This window comes from Mus musculus, chromosome 17 (assembly GCF_000001635.26).
Source record: "Mus musculus strain C57BL/6J chromosome 17, GRCm38.p6 C57BL/6J".
NCBI lineage: Eukaryota > Metazoa > Chordata > Mammalia > Rodentia > Muridae > Mus > Mus musculus.
In genome coordinates, this window is record NC_000083.6 from 9,687,805 (window position 1) to 9,701,452 (window position 13,648).

At 42.1% G+C, this 13,648-nt stretch overlaps 1 long non-coding RNA gene across 1 annotated transcript in view; it reads right to left on the reverse strand.

Annotated features, from left to right (window-relative positions):
• Positions 1 to 10,948: 10,948 nt before the first annotated feature.
• Positions 10,949 to 13,648, reverse strand: part of Gm34684 — a 29,304-nt gene continuing 26,604 nt past the window's right edge. The window contains exons 4-5 of the long non-coding RNA XR_876393.3: positions 11,876 to 11,963; positions 10,949 to 11,196 (exon numbers count right to left, since the gene is read on the reverse strand). This is a non-coding gene — a long non-coding RNA (predicted gene, 34684). The remainder of the gene's footprint in view (positions 11,197 to 11,875; positions 11,964 to 13,648) is intronic.

Below are 13,648 nucleotides of genomic sequence, written 5' to 3' on the forward strand. Positions count from 1 at the left end.
ATCAAAAGATGGCCTAGTCGGCCATCACTGGAAAGAGAGGCCCATTGGACACGCAAACTTTATAGGCCCCAGTACAGGGGAACGCCAGGGCCAAAAAGGGGGAGTGGGTGGGTAGGGGAGTGGGGGTGGGTGGGTATGGGGGACTTTTGGTATAGCATTGGAAATGTAAATGAGCTAAATACCTAATAAAAAATTTTTAAAAAATGATAAAAAAAAAAAAAAAAGAGGTACCTGGGAATAGTGCATGGCTTGGAAAACTCTAAGTCCACCCCTGATGACCTATTTTCTCCAACAAGACCATACCTGCTAGATCTCCCACAAACAAAGCCATCAACTGGGGACCAAGTGTTCAAATACCTGGGCCAATGGGAGACTTTCTCATCCAGATCACCACACAGTGCCAAGTGTTGTTGTGCAGTTCAGCCAGGACACAAAGGCATCTAGTGTTCAAATTGTGGCCACTCAATTATGAGAGGAATTATGAGAGGGGCTGGGAATGTGGCCATGAGAGAACACTTACCTAACATGAGTTCAATCCTTAACAAGGAGATCTACATTACACATTACACAGTGCCTCATAGAGACAGTTTGATTATAGATCAAACTGAAAAGTGATACTTAGTCTTAGATTAAATGGAACATGAACTTGCATGGCATTTCTGTGTGTTCCATGTAAATGTTTATAAGCATGGACAGAGCCCATGAAACCATGTGGAAGCAAACCCCTTCTCTCTGCATCCTCCTTTGGTACTAAAGTCTGAAGCTGTGGGTCTGTCTATGCCAAGAACAGCAACAGAAACAGAAGCCAGACTCCCTCACACTGTGTCAGTGTGCTACAACAGGGTTCCGTCTGATCAAATCAGCTGTGTGAGACAAAATGAAAATTGGAATTACAACACACACACACACACACACACACACACACACACACAGTTTTCAGTCCTCTGGGATTACTTTATAGTCCCCCATGCCCTTCTATGTAGATACACTATCCCACATCTTTGTACGTATAACACCACCCCACTAAGACCGAGGATGTACAGGGATACCCTCATTACATACAGAACTGAACCGAGGCCAGACATGAGAGATGAGAATATCTTTGCTTAATAGGGCTAAAAGGACTCTGAACTGCCCATCTCTGCCCCATCCCGTCAAACTCCATGGTCTTCTCTGGTTTCAGTATGCACACCAGAGAAGCTCTCTGGCAGCCTCTCGGCACTAAGGGTACTAAGCATGGAAATGTAATGTACACCCTCTCTCTTTTGATCTCATCTAATGCTCTCCTTTAAATACCAAGGTATTAACAGATAAACCATGTAGAAATGGGCGAATAGATGAATCGCTCAGTCTATGGCATTACATGAGGGATTGGACTGGATTAAAATTTCATCATTTATCTTCCACAGTCTCCAAAATCCAGTGTTATTTTTACCGTTCTACGTAAGCCAAGCGGATGTGCTTACATGACTTAGACTTTTAAGCTGTGAATTCCATTTGCTTTATTCATTATACTTGCGAGATGACTGATACAGAGCAAATGCACAATTAAATATAGTACTTATTCAGGAAAAAAAGTTCCTTGAAAGGAGGTACACTGTACATATTTTAACAGGTATGTGCGTGTGCTTGTGTGTGTGCGCCTCTCTCTCTCTCTCTCTCTCTCTCCCTCCCCCCTCTTCTCTCTCTCTCTCTCTCTCTCTCTCTCTCTCTCTCTCTGTGTGTGTGTGTGTGTGTGTGTGTGTGTGTGTGTAAAATGTGTAATAGGTGAGTGTCCCCAGGGCTTTACCAGGACAGAAGTGTGATCTGATTGGTTGACTGAGTTATGTGACGTGCCCAACTTTGAGCAAGGCCACCTTGCTCTGGCTGGACTGCATTTTGTCTTCTCTGCCCTAGAATTGATGGCTTTAGCAGTGTGCTGGGGAGAGCACATTAAGTAAAGCCCTTCAGCCAGAATGAGCTCCTTGGTACATCCACGCATACGGACAGCATTGCCTCTGAATGAGTGTGGTAGAGATGAAGCCACGGGCATCCTGCTGCTGAGTGTGTGTGTGTGCAGATGCCCCAGATTTTTAAAGACACTCTCTGCGTTGAGGGCAGAGATAACAGATGTTCTGGATCTCTCCGATCTCCCCTTTCAAATCTCACAGATGGAAAGAAGCCCGTAAGCAGTTCTATTCCTTAGGATGAAGCTAGATGAGAGCAGATGATTATATCTGGGTACTCTGATGAGGAAACATCGTTTATGAAAAAAATAATTTATCATTGATGAGAAAATAATTTTGAGGGGGTGGGGGTTAAGCCTACCATCTCAAGCATATTTCCTATAGGAAATCCACCGACCAAATATAGATTGAAGATACCGGAGGGTGGAGTAAGAACCTGGATATGTAGACAGGAGGCTCAAAGGTATGATCAGCTCCATAATACATATGATACAGCAAGAGACACTCAGAGAGACATTGACAGGTACTATCAGCCTCAGTGTCTTTCTACCAGGGTCATTACCATTTGGAGGTCATTTCCTGGCTTCTGAAGCCCACTGATGAGGAGTTTCCAGGTGGGAAGACAGCAGCTTCTCTGTGGAAAGGGGACCCGGTGACTTCTGTTTCCTGTGGGATTTTATTCTCGGCAAACAAGTGTTGTGGTTAAGATTCCCACTGGCTTTTCAAAGCCATTCTTAAATTCCTGGGGGGTAGTGGGGAATTGAACACTGATCCACAGACATATGTCAGAGTCCCTTTCATCCAGTGAGCAGACTAATAACTGCTCTACTTCAAAAGGACAAAGAGAGGATGGGGCACGTTGGTTCTCCAGGGGAACATCTCTTCCTGCAGGAACTGAGCTGTGGGGGAGGGCGGGCTGAGGATCACTGATTCCCTCTGCATTTATATTTGCTTTTGCTCCCCCTTTCGCTCTGACTTAAGCCATCCTTTTCCTAAGAAAATTACTTCCAATTTCTAAAATTCTTGAGAAATCCTCCCAAGGAAAGGGAAGAGCGTCTCATTCCTCACTGTGATTAGAGCTCTCGTTCTCCGTGGTTTCATAGCTCCAATGCGCAAGTCTACAATTTGTCTTTTTTGTCCACGTTAATTTCTAGTATTTTCAGAAATTGCATGTTTGAGGAATGGCTCATACATTTTTTTAAGCTCCTGACAAGGAGAAGAAGAGGAGCTATCCTGTCTGAAAAGACTTCTTCTGATCCTGTCACAGATACTGTAACAAAGAAAGGGAGAGGTGGGTGGGTTTGTTTGTTTGTTTCTTTTTGTGTTGCCAAAAGACTGACTGGCCCTAACTGGCAACACTTTATGAGTGTCAATGAGTGATGTGGGTGTCCATGTGTCCAGCCACTGAGTCTCCATGGCCACTGGCTAGAAGGTCCTGAAGAAACAGTCCTGTAGAATTGGGGACTCTGCTGGAAATAGCTTGTGGAGGTTCTTTCTCAGCCTCGACTCTCGCTCCCTCACTGAGGGCTGGAAGATGAGATTAAGAAGAACGGGCTCCCTGGCAGAAAGCATCATCCCTGACTTGTATATTTCACTGCAATTTAAATAGGAAAAGGGAGCTGAGCTGCTTACTCAATGCCAGTCAGTACCAGTATTCAGAACGCATGGAAAGCTGGGTGTGGTTTTGTGTATCTGCAATCACAGCACTCCCTCTGAGAGGTGGGAGGTGGAGCCTTCCTGGAAATCCAGAAGTTAGTCTAGTCTTTGGTGTATGTGATGATGAGCAATGAAAAAGAGACCTTGTCTCCAAGGGCAAGAGGAGAACCAACACCCAGGACTGACCTTTGACTGCCACACATGTGATATAGCACACATCTATACATACACACCCCATGAACACGCCCTCACTCATACACATGAATACGCATACACACATAGACATGTATACAGAACACATACATACTTCAAAAATAAAGTAAAATACAAAGCATGAATCTGCTTGCTCAAAAAAATGCCTCAATTGCAGGCCTGCCTCAGAAAGGCCCCAGAAGTCACTATTTGCCACAGTGATTCAGAGGTCTGGTGGAACTCCAGGCTTTTACCAGATTTCTTACAAAGGAGTTAACTCAACTGAGAAATAAATTTAGAGAGCTCTCCTATGCTAATTTAGCATGGGTGGCTGTCACAAAGGCACTCCCGTTCATCTTTTAATACATGACCTAGAAATAAAATTCCTCATTAAGATATTTATCAATCTCACAACACGGTAATTCAGCTCAACCATTAAAATAAGTACAGAATGTGTCCAAACTACTCATGAGTCATCTCTAATAAAATAGTCCAGATGAAATTATTTTCCAATTCAGTCACATCTGCAGTTGTTGCATCGACTTTCAATTGTAACACCTTGATTCTCTTAATACGCTGATTTTTGAGTTTACAAGCTGCTGGCTTTAACAAAATATATAAAGTTAGAAGAGGCACTAGTTGGGGAAAAGGGGGGATTGGAGGGATGGCAGGGGAACCAGAGATGACAATGGAGTGCATATGGCAAATGCCATGACATACATGCATGGAAACATATAGTAATAAAATTACTAGGTATAATTAACATACTAATGAAAGTGAAATGCAAGAGGCTCCTACATATTCAGAGTCAGTGTGCAAGATGAAGAACAGGTTACCTTAGTGTTGGATATGGAGAAACAGCATCATCAGGCTTGCAACTGAACTGAAACAAGCTTTCAACAGTTAGGAAAGACAGACATAATATTCTGCAGCCACAAAGTGGAAGTATTAACAAATTCCTATGTGGTTGATTTGTAGAGTCTTAAGATTCTTATCAGCTAGGAAGATAACTGAGTTTGGAGAAATCCCATTTTAATCCAAAGTCATCCCTCCACTCGGGATTTTAGTCGTACGTGTGAGTGTGAGCATGAGGCAAGCAAGAGAAAGCCACCAGCTCACACTGCAGCTGGGACAGCAGCATAGGACAGGAAGGTGCGGGCACAAGGGAAGGAAGAAAATGAAGCAGAGTAGATTCAGTCAGGGTGCTGAGGCGGATATGCACGCAGTGCAATGACACCCGTGTGCCTTTCACATGGATGCATGAAGAGAGCTTTGTGGGCATCTGTCTCAATGGTAAAGACAAGAACCTTTGAGAGGGAAATAGTGCACATCTTCTGCCTTGGTATAGTTTCCTATATTTTGGATGCACATGTGTGACATGTTTAAAAAATTAAGGTTATTTGATAGGATAAAGCAATCAGTATGGAAAATATTCTCTTCCAGCAGAGTCCTGTTGAGTGAGCATCTCTATAGATTATGTGACAAGTTCTGTGGAAACTGAAAGACACTCACAAAGCCATGAAATTTGAAGGTTCTGGTCCAGAGACACAAGGCAACAAGGGTGGAGACTCTACAGCATACTGAGAAAGCCACAGAGATGGTAGCTCTGAGGCACACTCATGGTGCCTCAGCAATATCATTGATAGCAAGTGAATGATGCTGTTCATGTACAGAACGTTTGACTTCTAGTCAGTGTGGGTACCTAGGTTATGAGTGTTGATAAACAAAGTAGCATCTATTCAACTACTAAATTGTTAGTATCCTTGGAAATTCAGCTCAAACATAAGCGAAGTTTCATAACCCCACAAATCTAATTGCCAGGATTGACTTAACTCTGAATATACTGACTAGTTGGAAAAAAAAAAGTTATGTGTGAAGGTAAAAATGAATTGCAAAACTTAGTAAATGTTTTAAACTGTTAGAAAATACTTTTCAGGCTATTTTCCACCAAGAAATATAGTAATTTTTAAAGACTAAAAGAAGTCAATCTTCATTGACTTTTTTCATTCAATTTGGACAGTTTCCTTATGTAAATTTAGTAGTGTGTGTTCGTTGTGTGTGGTGGTGGTGTCTCTGGAGACACTTCCAGGCTAGTTCGCCAATGACGCTGAGAACGCACGCTCATCTTCCGTATCCTTCCCTTTCTCCTCCTCCCTCTTTCCGATAACCACCTCCTCCCCATTCCCATAAGTGACCATATACATGAATGACTTTATGCATCTCCATAAAGCCTAAGATCCACGAATGAGAACAAGCATGCTACGTTGGTTTCTCTGACTCCAGCTTATTTTTTCTTAATATGAGGACTCCACTTGTTTTCCTGATATTTCAATGTTTTGGTTGGTCATAGTGGAAGAGAGCTACACTGTGTATATAAAACGCAATTTTATCCATGCATGTGCTGATGAACACCTGGGTTGATCCTAGAACCTGGCTACTGTCAACGAGGCTGCAATAAACAGATGGGTGTGTAGCTCTGTGCTGTGCTGCCTTTAATTTGAGCAATTCCCAGGTAAGAGATACAAATGGGCTTTGGGATCTACATTTTACTACACTTAGGTATATTATCCAATTTGGAGATTGTAGCCACTAGAGCATATTGCAGAGTTAACGACAGTGCTCTCCATCTGTCCACTGGCAATGGCTGTGCACCTCTATAATTATATGTGGCTCTGGCATGCATAGGCCCCTGACCTTACCTCTAGTATGCTTTGTTACTCTGGATGTCAAGAACAACTTCACGATATCTCTCTGCTGATGTGAGCACTGGCTGAAAGAACTGCCGTGACAATGGAGTGAGAGAGGTGGCAGATACTACGTCATGGTACAGTCTACCTCCCCTCAGTGTTAGCTTGAAACATCTACAGGATAGCCATGGCCAGAGTAGGGGATGTAGAGGAGACATGGCTTCTTATGATGGCCAAATCCTAGAATTCACTCTTCATTTAGCTTCAGGCTACAGCCCACTAGACACTGTTTGTATTATAATTAAATTAAATGGCTTTGCTAAAGCCAGTAACAAGATGAACAGGACTGTGTTGGAAGAATGAAGAGGATCAGAAAGAGAGAGTCAGCATAGCTTCTCCTTCTCTGGGTCAACCACAGTGTGGAAGGCAGCTCATGCTAATCCCTCGAGGAAAAGAGAGGCTCCAGACTCAGCCAGTGCAGTAAGGTAGCTCCTACTATGTGCCAGGCAGGACTCTAGGAATACACTTGTAAGAAAACAGACCACATACATTTCTTGAGAGAGAGGTCACATCATTTTAAAAAATGGATAATTAAATAAGGAGGCAGATGGGTGTGTCTGTTAGTATGGCGTGGGGTCCAGGAGGAGACAGGCAGCTCAGGGAGCAGGGACAGAAAGAACTGTGAGAGAGGCACCTTAGGGCATGTGACAAGCAGAGATCTGTGGAAAGAGTGCTCTGCCATGAAATGAGGAGAGGCGTATTATTTCCATCAGAAGAGACTGGGCATAGGCATGCCCAGGGAAGGAAAGGAAAGAAGTTTTCTGGACGATACAGGATGGATGTTAAATAGTTCAGTTATAATGAACCTGGTTTAGATGCAGATGTCTCCACACATAAATGCTGAAGTTCCAAAGCTTGAACTTTGGACTTCAAAGGAAAAAAAGAAAGTTTGCAAACCAAATCTTAAAGGGATTGCTTAAATGTATTGCTCTCAGGAATGTCTCAAAGAGGAGTGACCAAAAGAGAGAGGGGAAGAAAGAAAGAGAGAGAGAGAGAGAGAGAGAGAGAGAGAGAGAGAGAGAGAGAGAGAGAGAGAGAGAAAGAAAGAAAGAAAGAAAGAAAGGAAGGAAGGAAGGAAGGAAGGAAGGAAGGAAGGAAGGAAGGAAGGAAGGAAGGAAGGAAGGAAGAAAGGAAGGAAGAAAGAAAGAGGAAGGCAGGCAAGCAGGCAGGCAGGCAGGAAGGAAGGAAGGAAGGAAGGAAGGAAGGAAGGAAGGAAAAGAAAGAAAGAAGGAAAGAAAGAAGGAAAGAAAGGAGAGAAATGTGTCATTCTATGGCTGCAGTTAATACTCCAGTTTAAATAACTCTGAACAGGAAAACAGCATATTCAGTCCACTGTGCTCCTTACTATCAAACATTTCTGACGCAACACTCTACAAATGTTCTAAGACATAATTTTACAAGATGTAGCAACAGCAGAGTGGACTGTAAGTTGTAAAGCAGATTCAATAATCAGCAGATATTATCCACTTAAAAATACTCTTTGGATAATTTTGAATGCATCTCAAGTGTATACATCTCTTACATATTAATGTGTGAAGGCACCAGGCTCAAGATAAGCCCAATTAAAGAATAAGGAATATATTATCTTCTATTTAGATCATCATTAAAATCACTGCTCAGTCACAAGCTATGCAAAAGTATGAAGCAACTCGACATAATTTCTTTTGTGGATTCTGTCATGATGGCAAACACTGAGTGATGATTACTTTTCAAGGATGATGTTGAAATTAAGTGCTAAAATCACAACAAACCTGAGCCACAGTTCCTCAAAATGTTTCGCTCTGGGCAATAACAAGTGTGAAGTGCATCCTCCAAACATCTGTGAGGAGCTGGGTAATGACGTAATTAGCATTTGATGGTGACAACTGTCAGTTTAAAACTGGCCAAAAAGAAGTTTATTTGAATATCTTCAACAAAGTAGGAATCAACTTCATGGACTCTCAACAAATTCACAAGCGGCTGTCTTGTTTTCCATATACCATATCTTGAAAGTGATTATATTTATATTTAATGGTCTTAGTTGGATCAGTGGGTCCCAAATCCAAAAGGAAGCCCATGAGAATACTTGAGAAACTCATTTCAAATATGAATTCTATGATTTCAGTTCAAGCTGGTACTTGGTTATCTCCCAACATCCTCTGCCTTCCATATGGAATGCATACAGATTAAACACACAAACATATGAACACACATATAGACATACACAGAAGAGAGAGGGGGCTGCACATGCAGAGAAACACACTGATCAAATATCAGCACACACAAAAATCAGTAAAACGTTGCAGACAGGCCAGCATGCCAATAATAGGCAGTGTATTATCTGGTGTGCAGAGTGATTTTAAATGGAAAGGTTCAAACTGATACGGGAATACAGGGATGAAAGTCTCCTTATAGATCACATAGAAACTGTAAGGCTGAAGTCAATGAATGTTAAAAGATAGATAGATGATTAATAGACAGACAGATGGATTATAGATAGATAGATAGATAGATAGATAGATAGATAGATAGATAGATAGATAGATAGAATAAATTGGTGGGAGATAGATAGATAGATAGATAGATAGATAGATAGATAGATAGATAGATAGATAGACAGACTAAATAGGTGGAAGATAGATACATAGATACATAGATGGATGATAGGTTAAAGATAGATAGATAGATAGATAGATAGATAGATAGATAGATAGATAGATAGATACACAGATACATAGATATATAGATGGATGATAGATAGAAGATAGATAAGATAGATGAATGGATAGATAGATGATAAATAGATACAGATTTACTCTATCATTTCTGTTCCTATAGAGAACCCTGACTAAAATACCCTTAAAGAAATTTGTCTGTGCCAAAGCTCTCCTACCTGAGAGACATGAAGGGCAGAGAGATATTTCAGCTTCCCAAAGTCTTCTTTGCAACATTGGAATAGCAGTAAGGGACTCCACTAGGAGAGCAAAGCTGGCAGGCCAGTAGGTGGTTCCCATAACCACTGTAAAGGAAAGTCCCCAGGATCAAGTACAGCATCAATGAGAAGTTACACAACAGATTCACCCACAGTTTAGGATAATGCCACACAATGAGACGGGAAGGCAATATAGCAGTCATAATGGCTCTGGCCTCTCTGATTCTCTCAGTGCTCTTTCTAATTCCAGCTTAACACCTAATGTAATGAAACTTACAAATATTGTGAATGCTCAATGAGTGCTACTCAGTTTAGTTCATTCTTGAACCTACTAAAGTCAATTCCATCCATACTTAGAAGATCTGGTACTCAGTGAGAGGACAAAAAGGTTTGATTGCTGACTGGCAGAAGAGAGATACCCACAATTCTTCCATTCAGTGTATCCGTCTCTCTTAAGTCCTATGCAAAGGTAAGTGTGGTTCTGTAATAAACAGGAAGTCTGCCTGCATGGTCACTCATTTGCATGCAGAGGACATGAGAGCCTGGCATAGGAGATGCTACCAATGCCCCCGAGAGCTAGATGACAAGGCCTCTCAGAATGCCCGGCTCAGAATTATTAATTAGCGCTCCTCAAGGATGGTTTGTTTGCACATCAGCCACACTTGGTGTCCCATACATAATAAGACAGCCTGATTAGGCCTACTCATTAATTAAGTGTCTTTGCTGTGAGTAAGCAGTGAGATCTCCCAGTCCGAGGCAGCCTCTGGCGCAGCAGCAAGGAATATGCAGCTGCTGACACTCCCCTGACATGGTTTGACATCTTCATCAGTTAGCAGGCGCTCCCTCCCCAGGGACACCAGACACAAGTCACGGGAAAAAGACACTCAGCAGCACTCAGCCCTTCAAGTTATGTCATAGGCAAATTTACAAATAATTTTAACTGAGAGTAAACAAAGTGGCGCTTTGCTCCCATCTTTGACATTGACCCTAATCTGTCGCTTCTGCATGTCTGAAGCACGAGCATGCTATGGGTGCACATGTTTGGACAAAAATAAGATTGTGCATCTACTTTAAGGAGAATATATAGGTCTATTCTTTTAAAAAAAAATCATTTCGGGTCTGGGGAGGTGAGTTGGTGGGTAAGAACATTTGCTGCAGAAGCGTGAAGACCGAAGTTTGAATCCTTATAAAAAATAGGCAGCCATGATTGTGCATGCTGTAACCCTAGCATCAGGGCACATAGACAGGCAAATTCTGGAAGCATTCCAGCTAGCAAGCCTATACAAACTGGTGAATTTCAGGTTTGGTGAGAAACCCTGTCTCAAGGGACTAAAGCGGAGAATGGTAGAGCAGGTCACCTGACATGCTCATGTGACCTCTGATGACTTGTGCCTGCACACAAACTCACATATACCATACACACAAGTAAGAGTATTATATTTCTAAAATAATAATTTAAAGTTCAATTATAAACTTTTCCAGACGCTCTTGCATCCAACGAAGAAAGCTGACATTTTTTGTGCCTGCACCACTTGAGACATCCAGCACTCCCACGTTCCCCTCTGTCCGGCTGCCTGCAGAAGGGCTTTTTAGGCTGCAGAGTATGCACAAAATGAAAAAAAAATGTTTTCCTTTTCTATGAATCTTGGTACTTGTAGTTTGGTTAAAGTCTAGGCAAATCAGGGTAATTTTCCTGAATTGCAAAATTCTCAGCATTTCTCCAGCAGTTGCTGTTGGATCTCTCCTGGATGGTGGAAGGGAACCTGAAATTAATTGTAAGTCAAATAAAGCCTAACTCCAGAGTGGCTCTGTATTGGGTGTTTTATCACACACCAGAATAAAATGACAACAGTGGACGTTTAGTAGTTTTGGAACATTTATAATCCTTACCTTTTCCCTGTGCCCCGGAAATAAAGAAAAGGTGAAAACTGAAAAGATTGGTCATGTCTCTTTACTGTTCTGGATACTGTAATTAAAAACTGTTTACATTCTTCTACAGACCAAAACTCCAGAATCAAGGAAGACCGGATGTGGTGTCTTGAGAAGTCCTTCCACACTCACATCCTTACTGTGCCCTACAAGGCAGGAAGGGCAAGGGGCTAGCCCAGCCTCTTTTGTAGGAGTTCTAAGCCATCCCAAACCTGATCACCCCTAACAGCCCCATTGCCCAATACTGTCACTCTGGGAGTTGGAAGTTTGGCATCTGAATCTAGGAAGGGCACATGAAAGCTTCAACTGTTACAGTAGTCTATGCTTTTCTCAAACGGAAGCACACTGAGTTCAGAGATGCGCTTTAGTCAAGGGCAGGACTTCCTCTCAGGACCTGTCCAAATCAGTACCCATCTGCTGGCATAGTGTGAAAGCAGGCAGGAAGCAAGCAAACTGGATCAGTGAGTCTTTTTGAGGAATGACAGGGTACATACTTGCCATGAGTATGAAGGACCTCAGCTGCATGGAGAAGCTTTGTGTGTGCTTCATTCGGGGATTCCTTGTTATCTCATGGCCATCTTACTGAAATTAAACTTGGAAAGTGAGAATTGATGCATTAGGTCACTGCATCCTTACCCCTCACCCCAACAGGGTCCCAGGAGGAGCACCAGTCAGAACAGGCTTACCAGATCGAGCCACCAACTGCCACTTCTGTGAACTCTCAAGAATGCAGTGCTATTTTCTGTTACTCATTTAACCCATTGGCAGATAAAAGGTGGGGGTGAGGGACGTGGACAAAATCCCATGAGCATCGCTCGTCTATGAGCATCTAAAGTCTCCCATGTATATTTTGACTCAGTTCTTTTCCATCTTCCCCTCCCCAGCTGTCCTGTATCTCCATGTTATTTGCTCTTCCTGTGAAGACACCAGAGTTACTCAGCCTTCTGCATTAGATGCTAAAGTTCATCTCTTCACTATGGTGGACTAATCAAGAGACCAGCATTTTGGAAAGGGAAGCTCCAGTCTGCATATACTAAGTGTCCAAAGACCAGCCCCTGAGAGGGGAATGCATACAGCCCAGAAGATGCCCCCACCTGTCTGCCTGTTGGACTCCCTGGTCCTTCCTTACCCCTAGTAACCAATAACTTTAGACACTAAAGTTACCTACCCTCCTAAACACAGAGAGCCTCCGGTTTGGTTTCTTAGGCATTAGCCCAGTAATATGGCCACTAGTTCTGTTACACTCTACCATTTTTTTTTAAAGAATTATTTATTTTATTTATGTGAGTACACTGTCACTCTCTACAGAAACACCAGAAGAGGGCATCGGAACCCATTACAGATGGTTGTGAGCTACCACATGGTTGCTGGGCACTGAACTCAGGACCTCTGGAAGAGTAGCCAGTGCTACCAATCTACAATTTTTAACCTGCAGATTTCCCATCTCTCAGATGGATGAGAACTTTATAGCACACCAGAGTCAGTTTGTTATCTCCTCTTTCAGTGGTGTAGTTTCTTCCAGAAGCCCGTGGAGAAGGCAATAGGCGATGCTCTCCCACCATTTAGTGTGGATTCACACTTCACATCCCAGAATAGAGGAAGAATGGAGGCCCCAGGATCAGCTGGCCCAATCCTTCCTTGGTTTTCCTACCATTTATATCCCTGAGTATGAAAAGCTTCTTTTGAAGTCAGAACTGCAGGCATCCAGCATGAAGAAATTTGTCAAGAGAATTGAGTTCAGAGAGATTAAAATGTGGAGTTTTAATATAGCTGTTGCTGACATATGTCAAGGAGATAAAAGGAATATTCTGGATTCTAAGAACACTGCCAAGACTATGAAGTATTACTTTTTGAAAAATACATATTATTTTGATTGAAATTTGTGGGAGAAAAAAATCAATATAATCAACCACTCTAGTAAATGGATGCATTGAAAGGATGCTTTTGGCCCTATAGTGGCCATTTATTTAAAGGAAAAGAAAAAAAAAAAGGCCTCTGCCAAAGGCATTCTTCTATTTTCTAACAGGCAATACTTCTAAGTGTACTTAACCTAGAGAATTTCACTTTCCTTTTTTTTTTTTTTTTTTTTTTTCTGGATCTTTTCTCACTCAGACAATGCTATTAACCCTAAATGAAGCTAGAAAGTTAGTCCATTACTGATTTAGCTGCAATAGGATATCAAGGTCTAAAGGTTTCTGTAAATAGAAATTTGGAAGTGGAAGTTAATCTCTCTCCACAAAGGAGCAGCCATGATAATACTTCACCTC